At 45.9% G+C, this 16,801-nt stretch overlaps 1 protein-coding gene across 6 annotated transcripts in view; it reads right to left on the reverse strand.

Moving 5' to 3' along the window:
• The window catches only part of TLK2 (tousled like kinase 2), a 3,436,060-nt gene that overhangs the window by 2,111,395 nt on the left and 1,307,864 nt on the right, over nucleotides 1-16,801 (reverse strand). The gene's annotated exons all lie outside the window — the stretch shown is intronic.

The raw sequence follows: 16,801 nt of genomic DNA on the forward strand, positions 1-16,801 counted from the left end.
ATGAGCTTCAGGCACCCTATAGTACCTATCAGGTTTAACAGGAGCAGGAGGCAAAGAATCAGGGTTCAGGGAAGCCTCTGCAAAACATCTTCCACCACATTCAACACAGGAGGTATAGCTAAGGGCCTATGCTGGGGTAAAACAAGAATTCCCTAAGCCTTTTCCTGGAATCAGAGTAATCCTGGCCTTCCCATTTAAAGTGCTCCCTCATGGAATGCAGAGTCTCTGAAAATGAGAAATCCTCAGGAGGAGAAGCTGTAGGAGTGGAATCATCCACATCAGAATCAGAATAAGGAGGATACTCCTGCAAATCTTCCAGAAGACTCAGAAGCCTCTGAACACTGTTCAAAACTATCAAACTCAGGTTCCACCCTAGGCCTCTTATCAGGAGGGGCATAGAACCTCTAATCATAGTAATCAAATCTTCTGCCATTTTAAGCATATATTTCTTAGGTATAGAACCTGAAGTGATAGGAGAATGCCCCACTGAAGCTAAACTTGGCCTACCTCTCAAAGAAGTTTTGGAAACAGAAGGAGAGGCTCTAACTCCCTTGGGAAGAGAGGGAAGAACAGTTACCTGAGAAGCCCCCTCAGCCTGGCCTACCTCCTGAGAAGGCACATCCTGTAACAGTAAAGTCTCTGCCTGAGACTCCAAAGAAACTCCTGGCAAAACCTCTGGCTCCACTGAGTTTCTAAAGAACCGACGTCCGGGACTGCCGGTTCATCAACCCTAGGCTTCGCTGTTTTGTCCTTGCGCTTCTTGGACGAAGCGGGCGTCGGAGCATCCGACGGCATTTTATAATTGCAACGCTTCCCTAACACTAACCAGGCACAGTCTAACCTTCTCTTAATAGTGCGTTTGTTAAACCTAGCACAAGAGCGGCATCCAACAACGTCGTGCTCAGGCCCTAAACAAGGTATACACAAGGTATGGTAATCCCTATGAGGTATCTGTTTCCCACAAGAAATACAGTTATTCACTTTTTCTGACATCCGGTTAAATACTGAGGCAAGAAAAAAACAAAATATTCCCAACGGGTACTTAGCCAACTCTGATTCGGTCTGAAACTCCGACTTCAGAAAATTTCAGAACGCCAACCTGCACTCGCAAAACTGCTTCTGCATCGGACCATGCGGCAAAAAAGACTGAGGATATGACGTCGGTCATGCGCATTAGTACCCTGACGTACTGACGTCAGTCTAATGCGCCCTGACCGACGTCAGCCATATACTCTGGTATTCGGGCCGACTGGACAGCGGACTACCCAATAGTTAGGACTGCAGCAATGTGGAACGAAGAACATTGTGCTGAAATGGCCGAGGCGTGAATTTTGATGGAGGGAAAGGCGCTTGTGAAGCATCTCTGTCAAGTATTGAAGAATGTGTGGTAAATTAGGCACTGTTGTGCCCATCCCCTGAGTATGGCTCCAGGAACAGAGTCTTTTCCATTTTTCAGCATAGGATCTTCTAGTACTAGGCCACCTTGCCTACAGAATGACATCCATCACTTGCTTACTGAGGGATGGTAACGGAGAGATCAGGTAATTAGCCAGGCTGCAAGGTTCAGGGTTTGAAGCTGTGGGTGCAGAATCTGGCCCTCTTGCTCGGACAGCAGGGCATGGGTCAGAGGCAGGTGCCATGGTTCCAGCAGTGACACTGCGCAAGAGTCCTTGGTTTGTCCTGTTTGATCTTTAGTAGCACTTTGGAGAGAAGAGGCAGAGGGAGAAAGGCATACACTGATGCACTTTTCCAGGTAAAGGACAGGGCATCCACTTTCCAAGCTTGTCTGCAGGGAGTCCTTGTGCAGAATTTGTCCAATTGGTAGTTTTGAGGGGAGGCAAACAGGTCCATCTATGGGCTCCCCCATTTTTCTCAAAATGTTTAATATCTTTGGTTCCAGTTTCCACTCGTGTGGGTCCATGAGATTTCTGCTCAGGTCATCTGCCAGTGTATTAAGCTTGCCTGGCAGGAATTGAGCTTGTAGGTGCACTTGGTAGCTCAAAGCTGTGTTCCACAGGACCATGGCTAGTCTGCAGAGAGGGTACAAGTGGTTCCCCCCTGCTTGTTTATGTACCACATAACAGTGGTGTTGTTCGTCTTTACCAATAATTGTCCTGGAAGAATGTGGTCCTTGAAGGCTGTCAGAGCATTCTGTACAGCTAACATTTCTTTTCGAATGACATGCAGATACATTTGACTCTGGTTCCATTTGGCCTGAATACACTGCCCTGCCAAGTGAGCCCCCCATGCATAGTCTGTTGCGTCTGTTAGGGTTTGGGTGGAAGGGGGTAGAGTGAATGGCAGGCCTCTGCCCACCAAAGGAACTCTGTTTTAAGACAAGGCATGATAGGAATCATTGATTCTAGGTCCTGAGAATGTTTACACCATAGGCTTTTTAGATACCATTGTAGTTTCCTCATATGCAGTCTTGCATATGGAATTAGTAGAATGCAAGAGTCCATTAACCCCATGGCTTGCAGTATTTTCCTTGCAGATAGCTGGGTCTTTGTGGCCAGTAGTTTGAAGTAGGCTGTCAAACTTGTTTCTCTGGCGTGAGGTAGGCCATCTGGGAAGTTGTATTCAAGCTTGCTCCCAGGAATACAATTTGTTGACAGGGTACTAGATGTGATTTCTTTTCGTTTATAGTGCACCCCAGAGAAGTTAGTAATTTCTTTACAAATACCAGATGATTTAGTATGTCCTGGTTTTCTGTTTGAATTAGACAATCGTCCAGGTATGGGTGTATTTGAATATTTCTTTGCCTGCAAAATGCAATGACTGGAACTAGGCACTTTGTGAATACCCTGGGCGCAGTAGATAAGCCAAAGGGCAGTGCAGATGGTGCATGTAGCCTGCTCTAAAGCATAGGTATTTTCTGCAAGATTCCCTTATTGGGATGTACAGGTACGTTTCCTTTAAATCCAGTGTTGCCAATCAGGCATTTTTGCCTAGCATGGGAAGCAGCTGATGAAGAGTTAGCATTTTGAATTTTGGGATTACCAAAAAGGTGTTTAGGACAGACAGATCCAGAATAGGATGCCAGGAATTGTCTTTTCTAGGTACCTGGAAAAGTCTTGAGTAAAAACCTTGCCCCCATTCCTCTTCTGGGACAGGTTGAATAGCCCTGATGCTTAGAAGAGAGAGAACTTTCTTTTGAGCCTCTGCCCACTGATTTGGGAGTAGGTCTGGCCAACAGTTTGGGGTTGGTAAATGAGTGGAAGTGAAATCTGTATCCTTGGGCAATTATGTTTAAACCCCATTTATCTTGGGTAATGAGTTCCCAGTTTTTTGCATGCAGGGCGATCTTTCTCCCTAAAGGGACAGTCAGTTGAGCAGGGCTTGGAAAGTTTAAAGTTAAGTCATTGCGACAGTTTACCATAGGTGGGTGTCTTACTACTTCCAGCTTTGGAAGTAGGAGCCCCCGACTGCTTAGGCCTGCGAGTACCTTAAGACTGAAGCCTAGGTGGTCTGCTGGTTCTGGGTTTGGACTGAAAAGGCCTGGAAGAGGCAGGAAAGGACCAATTCTTAGAAGGCCAGTGCCTACTTTTAAATCTGGGAGGCTGTACTTGCAGGAAATCTAACTGTTTGCATAGATTTAGCTTTTTCCTCTATCTTTTTAAGTACTACTACTGCTTTGTTGCCAAACAGATGATCTTCGTTTAAGGGAGCATCCAATAATTTAGCTTTGACATGATCTGGCAAAGTTAGCTCCTTAAGCCAAGCATGCCTTCTAAGTACAGACCCAGTGACAGCAGCCCTGCAAGATGCCTCTAATGAATAAAAAACACATTGCAAAGTATGTTTTCCAACTTGTTCAGCAGAATGCATTAAGTCCTATAATTCTTTATTTTCAGCACAATAAGGAATCAACATCATTTTCTGTTTACACAATCCAATAATATGCTGCTGATACTTTAACATATGAAACTGGCAGTTTAAGGCCCTAATGGCCAAAATTGCAGAAGTGTATACCTTCTTACCCCATCTGTCCAAGGTCCTGGAGTCTCCATCAGAGGGGGTTGGGTTTTGAGCAGTAGAAGCCTTAATGCCTTTGGGTCCCTGTGAAATGGTCTCAGGATCGGCAGTAGGATTCTTAAAGAGGAACTTGTGAGAGTCAGGTACTCTAATACCAGTCAGGTTTTCTGGGAGCTGGAGGTAAAGTGTCAGGGGCCAGGCTAGATTCCAAGAAGGCATCATCTACAATGTCCAGTACAGGAGGGACAGCTAAAGGCCTATGTTGAGGTAGGAGTAAGAATTCCCTAAGCCCCTTTTTGAAGTCAGAGTAATCCTGGCTTTCCCACCGGAAATGCTCCTTAAGAGTATGCAAAGTTTCACCAAACGTGAAATCTCCTGGAGGGGAAGCAGAGGGAAAGGAGTCCTCTGCATCAGAATCATCATCGGTAGATAAGGGCAACTCCTGGTCATCAGAGAAAATAGAAATTTCAGAATCCTGATCAGAACAATCAAAAGGAAAATCAGTTCTAGGTCTCTTACAGGGAGAAGGGTGGCTTCCCCTGATTAGAGTAATAAGGTCTTCAGCCATTCTTATTTGTTTTTTAGGCATAGGGGCTTGACCATGCGGTCTGTGCGTCAGTTTTCTAGGCATGGATCGAGTTTTTGGTCTTGGAATGCGGCGTCGGTTTAATATGCAAGTTAGGAGGCCTGAATACACCTTCAGAAGCCGGTGCCTGCACAGCAGCTCCGGACCCATCCAAGCTAGAGACATCTGCAGGTTCCAGTTAAAGAAGCATCTTGCGGCATACCAGACTCCGAATGGGTCTCAGTAGAGGTCTGTGAATCTGAAGTAGCGGGTATCAGGGGCTGCGAAAGTGCCTCAATGAGTACCGGCGAACTGGTGACTAGCTTAGCAGAAGTGTTGTGGGCAGCTTTGGACCTAAGCGGCCTCTGTCTTTATCTTTGCATTTTGTTTGGAATGTCAGTAGTCAGGTGGCTTACCAAAGCCATTTCTGGATAATTGAAGAGTACCAAAATATTTAGAAGTGAAAATGAACAGACGATTAATAGTTTGAGGTTTGAATAAGGCACAAAACCGACAGCGAGGGACGTCGTGGTCTGGGCCAAAGCAAGGAATGCAGTACAAATGAAGATCTTTATGAGGTATTTGCTTTCCACAAGAAATACAATTGTTAGCTTTTACAGACATCGGTTTAGAGCAAGAAAAAGGATCCCCAATGGGGTACTTAGCTTAGTTGAAGACTTCGGATCTGAAACTCGAAAACAAAAATATCAGGAGTCGGCCGGCCGGCACTTGCGAACTGCTTCTACTGCGGGCAACACGGCAAGAAAAACTGATATAATGGCATTAGCTGCATGCTTTATACCCCTGACTACCTGACATCATGGAAGATGAGACAGCAACTAACGCAGGACCTAAGACTTTGATAATCTGGCCGACTGAGGGCTGCCTGCAAGCAGATAACCCAAATTTAATGACTGCATCAGTGAAACACGAAGAACATCCATAGAGAGAGAGCTGAATCCATGGAAGTATGAGCTTGAAATAAGGAAGAGGAGGAACAGGGAACTCCAGGGGGGGTAGCAAAGTTGGAGCCACACTGATGTGAGGCAACAGTGAAATTTCCTCATATGGACCCTGGTGAAAGGGAACATGGGAATGGTGAAGCCATAAATCAATGAACTCTGAAAAATTCCCTGGCTTTGACACAGGACAGAGGAAGATAACACTGTAAAAAAGTGGTCAGGGATAGAACCTTGAAGAGATACCAACATGGGCATGGTCTGAAGCCTGCATCCAAGGAAAACATGATCCTGGGAACACACCAGGACTGACTTCTGGAGGTTGACGATGAACCCAAGACTGTGCAAAAGACGATAGTAAACTGGAAATCCTGCAAAAGACAATGGCACACTTGAAATCCTGCAAAAAACTGCTGGAAGGAGGAGCCTGAATGAGTAGGTCATCTCGGTACCAAAGAATAATGTAGTTTTGTTTCATGATCATTTTTAAAAGCGAGTTGATGGCATAGTCATGGGTACTCCAGTGGCAAACACTTATGCCAACATTGTGATGAACAGCTGGGAAACTGATGCAATTTTCTCTGATTCTAATATTTTTCTTAAAAACTTAGTTTTCTATAAAAGGTTCATCAATGACCTGTTCTTTTTATGAGATGGTTCTCTTTATGAGTTAAATGACTATTTTGTAGTTGCATACATCATATTTTCTTAGGTTTAAGAAAAACATACAAATATATATATATATATATATATATATATATATATATATATATATATATATATATATATACATATATACACATATATATCTACACATACACAGAAACCACTATAATACATCCAGTGAAAAATACTGTATTTTATTTGAAAGCTTAAGGAAATTGCAACACAAGAGAAATAATATATATATATGGCAAAGTGTTCTATATGTCCAGCATACTATATAGAAAAGACAAATCAAAGGTTTAAAGATAGAATCTGTAGCCATCTTTCAGAAATGACACGAAAAACAGACACTAATTCTCTCTATAAATATATAGCAACTACAGAGATACTCTTTGGCCATTTACTTTGCATTTTTTTAAGCCTTCCTCAAGATTTTAGCCATGGCTGCTTGTTCTAACCTTGCCACGGGCATTTCGAGTTTAATTTCATTTCAGACATATTATCCTCATGCCCTGTGTCAGTGTACTCAGGTACAGGTAAGTGCACGTATACCTCATTTCCATATACTCATATACAGGTAAGTGCATGTATACCTCATTTCCATATACTCAGGTGTAGGTAAGTGCATGTATACCTCATTTCCATATACTCAGGTACAGGTAAGTGTATGTATACCTCATTTCCATATACTCAGGTATAGGTAAGTGCATGTGCACCTCATTTTCATAGTCCCACTTTGGCATATTAGTACAAGAGCTACTGCCTGGCAGATGTTGGATGTACTTCTGACCAGCACCAGTTCACAAAATAAGATTCGTGATAGCAAATATTACAGATTCAGCTATACTTTCCATGTTGAATATTGCTTCAGGACACCATGTAAACCCATTTATGACCCTTCATTTGGCAACCCTTGCAACCATTTGATTCCAGGTCATTAATCAAAAGTGAATTTTACGCTACACTACAACTTTCTTTTTGGTAGTTATGGCTAAATAATTCTAAATGTCACAAAATGAGAAGACTTGCACATTCTCACTTCTTTCTCCTCGTAAGAGATTTGGCTGTCCTTGTTCCTACCAGACTACTCTAACAGTATTGCCTGAAGCCTGTTTAGCCTACCTTTTATAGAGTTTCATTTAATTCTAGAGTTGTAATTATCTTGTACACACTGTTCAGCTTGTTTGTGGAGGACATTTGATATAGCTTGTATTTCACCCTTTAACTCTACAGGCTATGTATTTCTTTCAAGATCATCTGCAGATTATATTTAATCTGTTCAGCTTTCCCAAAATTAATTTCCTAATTGTGGTCATTTCTCTCTAGTTCCCAACAATGTAGCCTGTGATACTCTAACTGTCGGTTATGTAGACAATGTTTCACACAACTCCAATATGTTTGACATGGATATGTTCTCTGAATGAGGTCCTCTTTCTTATTTGCAGTTGTTAGGGGTATGATTCCTAGATAAGCCACTGAGAGACATTAAGCTTGAGACTCTCACCTAGAGTTGATGAAGCCTGAACTTCTATTCTCGCTTATGAAAGTTACTTCTTTACCACAGCAGTAAATCTGGTTTGACAGCTCCATTTTTCATCACCATATCCTCCCTCTGTCCTCCTGCCTTGTCTTGGTGGAACCAGGGCATACTGTCTGCATGGACTTGGGTTATATCTTTCCATACCTATTCCTTTCTCCACCTTAGCACAAGCTTACAAAGTTCTCAAACGGTCCTTTATTCATAAAGCATTATGGCAAAAGAGCACACATATCCTGGGAAAGATTTAGAATGCGAGCTGTCTCATAAATCTCGTTAACCTTAATCCTGAAGTTGATGAAAATGAAACTGCCAATCCCGACTTGCTGTTACAGTAAGTATATAACCTTTATATGCTGGCTAACTTTCCATTTGTTAAGGTTCAGCTAAGGCATAAGAGCAAATGTTCTGGAAATTCCCTTCCTGGCATTTTCCCCGACAAGCCAAGTTTAACGGTGACACATTCTTTGCGGCGTTGGAGTTCTTGTTCCCAGAATTATTTTATTCTTGTGCAGCTAATGAGCAAGACTTCTTAGAACACAGTCTGAATTTGAGTAATCCCATTTCTGGTAGAAAACGAACTGAAATTGGATATGCTGATAAGCATGCCTTTTAAACTTATTGTAATAAAATGAGAGTAATTGCCCATTTTATTTATGCAAAATAAGGAAGCATTAGCGCAAAATCTCAGAAAGAGAGACACATCCTCAGCCCCTGAACTGCATTTATAAAACTGTAAATGAAACTACATTGTTTACACAAAGTTTATCTTTTTATTAGTTTTATTTCGTGTTACAGAATGCCTTAAATTTCTGCTTTAAAGTGCATGGGGGTGGCAGCTTTTCTGTTAGGTGCCAGATACAGCAGGGTTAGAGATTATTTGGAGGGTAAGGGACACTTGTACAATGAGAAAGACATTCCCATGGTTTATGAGACTGCAGTTACATTGCAGACTAGTTTAGAGAAGACGCATAATATTAAAGAGAGGGGGTGTATCAGGATTTCTCACGTAAATTGAAACACAATGCAGAACTTTTAGTTATGTACTTACCATAACTTCGGATGTATGGGATCCATCTCGCCTACATTCATAACAGATGGGTTCGGAGCCAATCCATCGGCTCCGACTCGGCCACTATACACTAGAACGAAGTCTCTCATTGGCTGGGCTCCCCCTTATCCCAGAATGCACCACACCTGCTTCCTCAGATCTTGTTTGTTCGCTTTCATACGTCCATACAGGCACAGAAAAAACATACCAATAACTGTAAGCAACTAGAGCCCTTCAAGAGAAGAGCTCAGCAAGAGCAATATTTCCTCCAAATCCAAAAGGTAGGGGGAAGGAGGGTGGGTATGTATGAATGTAGGCGAGATGGATCCCATACATCTGAAGTTATGGTAAGTACATAACTAAAAGATGTAATGGGATCCTATCTCGCCTACATTCATAACAGATGGGACAGCGTCCCTAGCACCTAAATCCCGGGTGGCTCATCGGAACACACTCCTGAGAACTGCGGAACCAAAGGAAGCTCTGCCTCGGGAAGCCACATCAACCTTATAATGAGAAATGAAGGTGTGCGGAGAAGACCAAGTAGCAGCCGCACAAATATCTATTGAAACTTTGGAGTGGAATGCTACAGAGGTGGCCATCGCCCTGGTAGAATGAGCCCTGACTGGGAAAGGTAACTCTCTACCTGACTGGGAATAAATGAAGGAGATGCAATCCTTAATCCATTTGGCTATGGTGGTCTTGGCAACTGGTAGACCTAGCCTATTCTCCGCAAAGGACACAAACAGCTGGTTAGATTTTCGTGTCTGACTGGTCCTATCTAAATAAAAACGCAGTTGCCTGTGAACATCCAACTGGTGGAAGGTATATTCTGCTCTATTAGAAAAATTTGGAAAGCAGACAGGGAGCTCCAAGGATTGCTGAATGCATAAAGGGGATGCTACCTTAGGCAAAAAGGAGGGATTCAATCTGAGGGAAACCCTGTCCTTATGAAAAATCAAATAAGGAGGAACAGAACAAAGAGCCTGAAGCTCTGAAACCCGCTTAGCAGAAGTTATTGCCACTAGAAGGGCGGTTTTCCAAGAAAGGAATTTTATATCACAAGTCGCCGCCGGCTCAAAGGGACGGGCAGTTAAGGAGGCTAGAACCAAATTTAAGTCCCAAGGAGGCACAGGATGGGCCATAGGAGGCCTGAGGAGCCAAGCTCCCTTGAGAAAGGACTTGCAAAGTCTGTTTACCATTAAGGAAGGCTCTACGGAAACATGAAAATTAGAGATGGCCACTAGTTGAACCTTAATTGTGGAGACTGAGGCCGTAAGAGGATCAATGCCTCGCTGTTGGGCCCAAAAGGCAAACCTTTTCCATTTGCTGGAATACAGCTTAACAGTGGACGGCTTGTGAGAAGAGGACAAAATGTACATCACTACTGGAGAAAGAGAGTTATCTCTAAAACTAAGGATGGAAGTGGAGTAACCAAGCAGCCAGCCTCAACGACCGGAGGGACGGATGAGAGTGTCCCGACTGATGAGACAACAGGTCCGGCACTGGGTCCAGAATCCAAGGGCCCTGTACCGCATACTTCTGAAGGAATGGGAACCAAACTTGACGGGGCCAGTGTGGGGCGATCAAAATCATGTCTCTCCCCACATGAATAGCCTTCTGAATCACATTCGGGAGAAGGGGGATTGGGGGGAAGGCATAAAGTAGACCGGGGGGCCAATTGTGGGCTAGAGCATCCCTGGGAAACTGCCCCTGGGAGGGAGTCAGGGTGAAGAACTCTCTGCATTTCGCATTGTTGGGGCTTGCGAACAAGTCGCAACAAGGGAGACCCCATTTGGCGAAGATCTGCGCAGCCACTCTGTTGTTGAGGGACCACTCGTGGGGCAACAGGAGAGTCCTGCTGAGCCTTCTGCAATCACATTGGCTTTCCCAGGAATGTGCGTTGCTACTAAGAAACGTTGGGTAGCTATGGCCCAGCGCCACACTCTCATGGCCTCTCTGCAAAGGGGGTAGGACCTGGTTCCGCCCTGCTTGTTTATGTGCCAAACTACCAACATGTTGTCGGATAGAATCGCAATAGTACCTTGGGGAGAGCATGATGAAGTGCTTGCAAAACCAGAAGCACCGCTCTCATTTCCAGGACATTGATGTGAAGGTGCGCTTCGCAATCCTGCCAAGTGCCTTGGACAGACCTGTCCAGATAATGACCCCCCACCCTATCTGGGAGGCGTCTGTGGTCACTGTGGCAACTGGGGGCTGAAGGGCGAAAGGACACCCCCGGTCCAGGTTGGACCGAAGCAGCCACCAATGGAGGTCCCGACGACAACTGTCCGTAATCAGAACCAAATGGTTCAGGGGAAGTTCTTGATACGACCATTGGACCGATAATAGCTATTGCAGCACCCGCATGTGCAGCCTGGCTAACGTAACTAGGAGAATAGTTGCAGCCATCGTGCCCAATAACTGTAGAATCTGACTGGCCGGAACTCGAGATTCGGGTAACAAGTTTAGAATCTGAGATTGTAGGACCTGAATTCTTTCTGATGTCAAAAATGCCCGCATCCTTTTTGTGTCTAACTCTGCGCCTATAAAGGTGATACGCTGAGATGGCCGCAGGACAGATTTTTCCCAATTGAAAGTGATTCCCAGCGAGAGACCCAAAGTTACTGTGGCCATCAGCGCTCGAATCAGTAGATGCTTGGAAGTGGCAGTGAGGAGCCAGTTGTCTAGGTAGAGAAACACTTGGAATCCAAGACTTCTCAGGTGAGCTGTCACCACTGCCAGACACTTGGTGAACACCCTGGGGGCTGTGGTGAGACCAAAGGGCAGTGCACGAAACTGGAAATGACTGGCTCCCAGGCGGAAGTGTAAATGACTCCTGGACTCTTGACGTATCAAAATGCGATAGTAAGCGTCCTTGAGATCTATGGAGCACATCCAGACATCCTTCTCCAATAACGGGAGAATGGACTGAAGGGTGACCATCCGGAACTTGGACTTTTTTACAAAAAGATTTAATGAGCTTAGGTCCAAAATGGGCCTTACGTCCCCTATCTTTTTTGGCACCAAACATAATCTCGAGTAAGTTCCTGATCCGATCTGGCCGGCAGGGACGGGCTGGATGACTCCCTTGCTTAGCAGCTTTGAAACTTCTACGGCTGCTTGATCCCGTTGACTGGGTGGCACGTCCGGGATTTTCCTTGTAGGAGGAGGGGGCTTGAAGAAGGGGATGAGGTAGCCTCCGGTTACGATGCGAAGCACCCACTGATCCTGGGTTATAGATTCACAAGCTTGTGGGTGTTTCGCAAAACGACCCCCGACTGGCTCCGGAGAAGCACAGCCGGGCAACATCCTAGGGATGTTGAGGGTAGGAGGAACCACGAAAGGAATCGCGGTCTCCAGTGTTACAGGGGCCTCTGCCACCTCTGGGGCAGCATCTTCCTGAATTACCCCCCCCCCCGCCTCTAGAGGGGGGATCACCCTGTGGAGTAGGGAAGAACTTTTGGGATTTTTTGAACCACATTTTCCCTCCTCTCTGGGCCTTGGGGTAAGGTCTAGAGGGAGCGGAAAAACGGGCCCCAACGGCAGTCAAGGTCTTGCCCTCCTGCTCGCACCGGGTAAGTGTGTCCTTCACCTTGGGTCCAAACAGAGAAGACCCATCAAAGGGGGCATCGGCGAAGGAAGACTTAAAGGCCTCCGCAAGTGGACACAAGCGTAACCAGGCTTGCCTCCTAAGAGCCACTCCTGTGCCCGCTGCTCTACTCGCCCCTTCGGCTGCATAGGAAATGAGCCTCATGGACGAGTTGACTATGGAAGATAGGGTAGTCATCTGGGCACCTACGGTTTGAGCTAACGCCTCAGGGAGATTACCCGCAAGAGACTCTCCTAACTCCTTGAGGAGGTCCCTTTGGAGCCTGGTAAAATGACAGAGATAGTTCAGCGACCGCAGGGTAAAGGTCGCTGAAGAAAGGGTAAGCTTCCCGTACCTATCCATGCTCCTAGAATCCTTATTAGGAGGATGAATAGACGTTGAAGCCTCTGCAACGTCCTGCTGAATGGCAGACGCCACCACCAACGCATCAACTGCAACACCCTTGGTGAGGAATTCCTTCTGGGTAGGGGCTGAAAGGAACTTATTAGGTCTGGCAGGCACCAGTTCCACTGTATCAGGATGCTCCCACACCCTCTGAGAAATCAAATCTAACAACTCGTCGAAGGGTGGAGACACCCAGGAGGAGGAGGGCTGGGCCCCGAAGGCCTTGAGGAAGACCGACTCCTCAGCGGTAGGGGCTTTGGATTGCCAATCGCCTCTCTGTCTCAAGATCTTCAGGATATCAGAGAAGGAGACGTCATCCGAGGACGATTTTGGGGACCCCTCCGCATCATCGAGGTCAGTATCTGAAGTGATGGACTCATCTTGGGAATCAACGTGCTTCCTCTTGCACAGTTTCTTCCTTGGGGGTTCATCCAAAGCGGATTCAGAAGGACCCCCCGGAAGAAGGGAACCCTCTAAGGGGGTATCCTCAGGCCCTGGGGCCCCACTGTCGTGGGAAAGAATGTCACCAGAGGCACCAGTACCCAAGCCTAGGGACGGTGAGGTAGAAACTTGCTGAAGCGGCAAGCTGATGGCCAGTGCACTCCTCATGGCCTCAAAAGCAGGACCTCCAGACTCTGCAGAGGGCATTTGCTGAGAGACCACGACGGTACCGGGAATACCTGCGGCCGATGCTCCGAGGGGAAGACTGGGCATCGAAGAGGCCATCTCCACAGTGTTGCCCTCGGCCCCCACCGAGGAAGACCCGGTATCAAACCCTGACACCGAGGACAGGGTAGGAATGAAGGTCGGAGCAGAGAAGCTCCGAGGGGGCCTCTGCTCCAACTGGACGATTCCGCTGCGTTCTACCAGCACCGACTCCAACGGCTCCAAGGGAGTTGGAGGAGGAATCAAATGCACTGAAGGGGGAATCGGCTCCGAAGCCGAGTGGGCTGGAGCCGAGATCATTTTAGTAAAAACTGGGGACTGGAACAGCCTCTGGATAACCCTATCCAAATCCGAATCAGACAACCTAGAGGATTTGGAGGAGATAGACTGTGGCCGGGACGACTTCGGTCTCGGCTCCGATAAAAGAGGGGACCGGCTCCGAAAAGGTTCCAACACTATCGGATCCGAGATCGGAACCGTTTGTAAATATGTCGGCGCCGAAGGCGGCTCCGGAGCCGAGGGGGAAGAGTCTGAGCTGCACACCTCCAACGGCTCCGAAACCAAAGGAGCCGAAGTAGGTGATTGGCCTCTCTGTGCACTAACCTCCGGCTCCGACACCAATGGAGGCGAGGGAAGAGGCACCGAGGCAGACCCTTCAGCCATCGGCTCCGAAGCCATTGGAGCCGAGGAAGAAGAGGCCGATCTATGTTTCTTGGATGTCGGCTCAGACGGACTGGTCATAGCCGACGATCTATGCTTCTTGGGAGTCGGGCCCGACGAACTGGTCGGAGTCGACAACTTTTTCTTTTTAGAAGCTGGAGATGAAGCCAACGCTTCCTCAAAAGAAGGCTTAAGACCTTTTAGTATTAATTTGTTTTTTCTTTCCTGAAGGACTCTGGAAGAAAAGGCATGACAAACACTGCATGTATCTTGAAGATGCTTAGGCCCTAAACAGTAAACACATACCGCATGGTTGTCTGTAACAGACATTTTATAACTACACTTAGCACATTTCTTAAACCCTGACTTCTGCTCCTGGGACATCTTGAATAAGGTAGACAGGGCCCTTAACGTGAAAAAACAGTACATAGAAGCGGAACAATACACGGGCTAAAGCCTTCTAACTTAAACGGGCTTAGCCCGATACAACAAAGAACAGAGAAGAAACAAATTCTCAACACACAACAAAAACCAAAGCACACAGCGAAGGCCAAAGACCCTCTAATTTAAACGGGCCTTGCCCAGTATACCAGAAGCGCGAAAAATTATAAATTTATAAAATTCACCAAAACTGGGAAACACACGCTCACAAAGCTGTTAAAACAGCTGTTTGTTGAAATTCTGACAGAAACCCTAAGTCAAAAGACCGAAAAGGTTAAGAAAATACACTTCGCTCCAGCCAAGTCGAGACCACGTCCAGCTTGAAAAGCGGCAAACGAGATCTGGGGAAGCAGGTGTGGTGCATTCTGGGATAAGGGGGAGCCCAGCCAATGAGAGACTTCGTTCTAGTGTATAGTGGCCGAGTCGGAGCCGATGGATCGGCTCCGAACCCATCTGTTATGAATGTAGGCGAGATAGGATCCCATTACATCATCTGTTTCTGTAGACATGCGGTTAAAGTACAGTTTTGTACCTACCATAAATGTAGATGTCCGATAGGTATGCATCTGCAGTCATCACATATGGGTTGTCCTGCCTCAGGCAGCCCTTCGGTCGGATTCCAAAGTCTGGGTCTGGCGTCAGCTGATGTCACCCTTTCCCCGAAGTCACAGCGCCTGGGGTATAAAAGCGTCAGCCGACGCCATCTTCCTCAGTTTTTCTTGCCCAAGATGCCAGGTGCCCTCTAGGAAGGCTAAATTTGGAGAAATGCAATAAAAATCCAAACATTTGCAAATATATATATATATATATATATATATATATATACATACATATATATATACATGTACAAACAAATACACCATAATAGTTCCCCCCAGCTAGCTAATAGAGGGGTAAGCACCCTAGGAATACCAGAGAGGGGAAGGAGGGAGGGTAAACCTGACTGCAGAGGCATACCTATCGGACATCTACATTTATGGTAGGTACAAAACTGTACTATGTCCTTCAAGGATGCATCTGCAGTCATCACATATGGGTAGAATATACTATAGCCAATCTGGGGGTGGAGGAACTAGGAAAAGGATGGTGTAGCTAAGATACCCTGCAGGACAGCCGTAGCAAAGCCTGCTCTGGATCTGGAATATAAAGGTAAATTGTAATGCTTGGCAAATGTATGCACGGAGCTCCATGTGGCAGCTTCTAAAATGTCCTTTGTAGCCACCCCTCTTAAGAAGGCTGTGGAGGTGGCTGTGGCTCTCGTAGAATGAGGTCTAATGTTAGCTGGTACAGACTTTCCATGAAATGAGTAACAAAAGCAGATGCAATTTCCTATCCATTTTGAAATAGTCTGTTTGGAAATTGCTTTTCCTTGAATACCAGCAGCATATGCTACTAGCAGCTGGTCAGTTTTTCTGAAACCTTTAGTTCTGTCCAAGTAGTAGTGCAACTGTCTGTGAATGTCCAGGGTGTGCAGCAGTTTCTCCCCTTTGTTTTGTGGATTTGGGAAGAAGGTAGGCAAGTGAATGGCTTGATTCAATGAAACCCTGGATACCACCTTTGGCATAAAAGTAGGATTAGTCCTTAATGAAACTCTGTCCTGGTGAAAAATAATAAATGGCTGAACTGCCATCAGGGCCTGCAATACCGAAACCCTTCGTGCTGAGGTTATTGACAGAAGAAAGGCAGTCTTCCATGAAAGGTACTGTAGATCTGCAGATGCTGCTGGTTCAAATGGAGGCAATGTTAGTTTTTCCAGCACGTAGTTAAGGTCCCAAGCAGGTAAAGGTGGTTTTCGAGGAGGTTTGATGTTTCTGATTCCTCTTAGAAACTGTCTTAGGAGAGGATGAGAAAAGACAGGTGGGATCAGTATTGTACTCTGCTGAAATTGCTGAAGCATGAATCTTAATAGAAGAGCAAGACAGACCATTGTGAAACATTTCTGTCAAATAGTCCAGGATATGTGCCATGTTCATCACTTTCGCATCTAGGCCCTTTGTGGTGTTCCAGATGAGAAATCTTTTCCATTTTGCTGAATATGCCTTTCTTGTGGAAGGGCGGCGAGCTTCCACAATAATATCCTTCACTCTCTGGGATAGCTTTTCCTGAGGAGGAGTCAAGGTATTCTCCACGCTGCTAGATGCAATGTTTTCAGGTTGGAATGTAGAGTTTTGTATCTGTGCTGTGCCAGTAGAAGTGGCCATAGAGGTAGAGGCCATGGTTTCGTACATGACATGCTCCTTAGCAGTGGGTACCAGTGCTGTCTTGGCCAGTCTGGAGCTATCAG

Source organism: Protopterus annectens, chromosome 13.part0 (genome assembly GCF_019279795.1).
Source record: "Protopterus annectens isolate FY-2018-M chromosome 13.part0, PAN1.0, whole genome shotgun sequence".
Taxonomy (NCBI): domain Eukaryota; kingdom Metazoa; phylum Chordata; order Ceratodontiformes; family Protopteridae; genus Protopterus; species Protopterus annectens.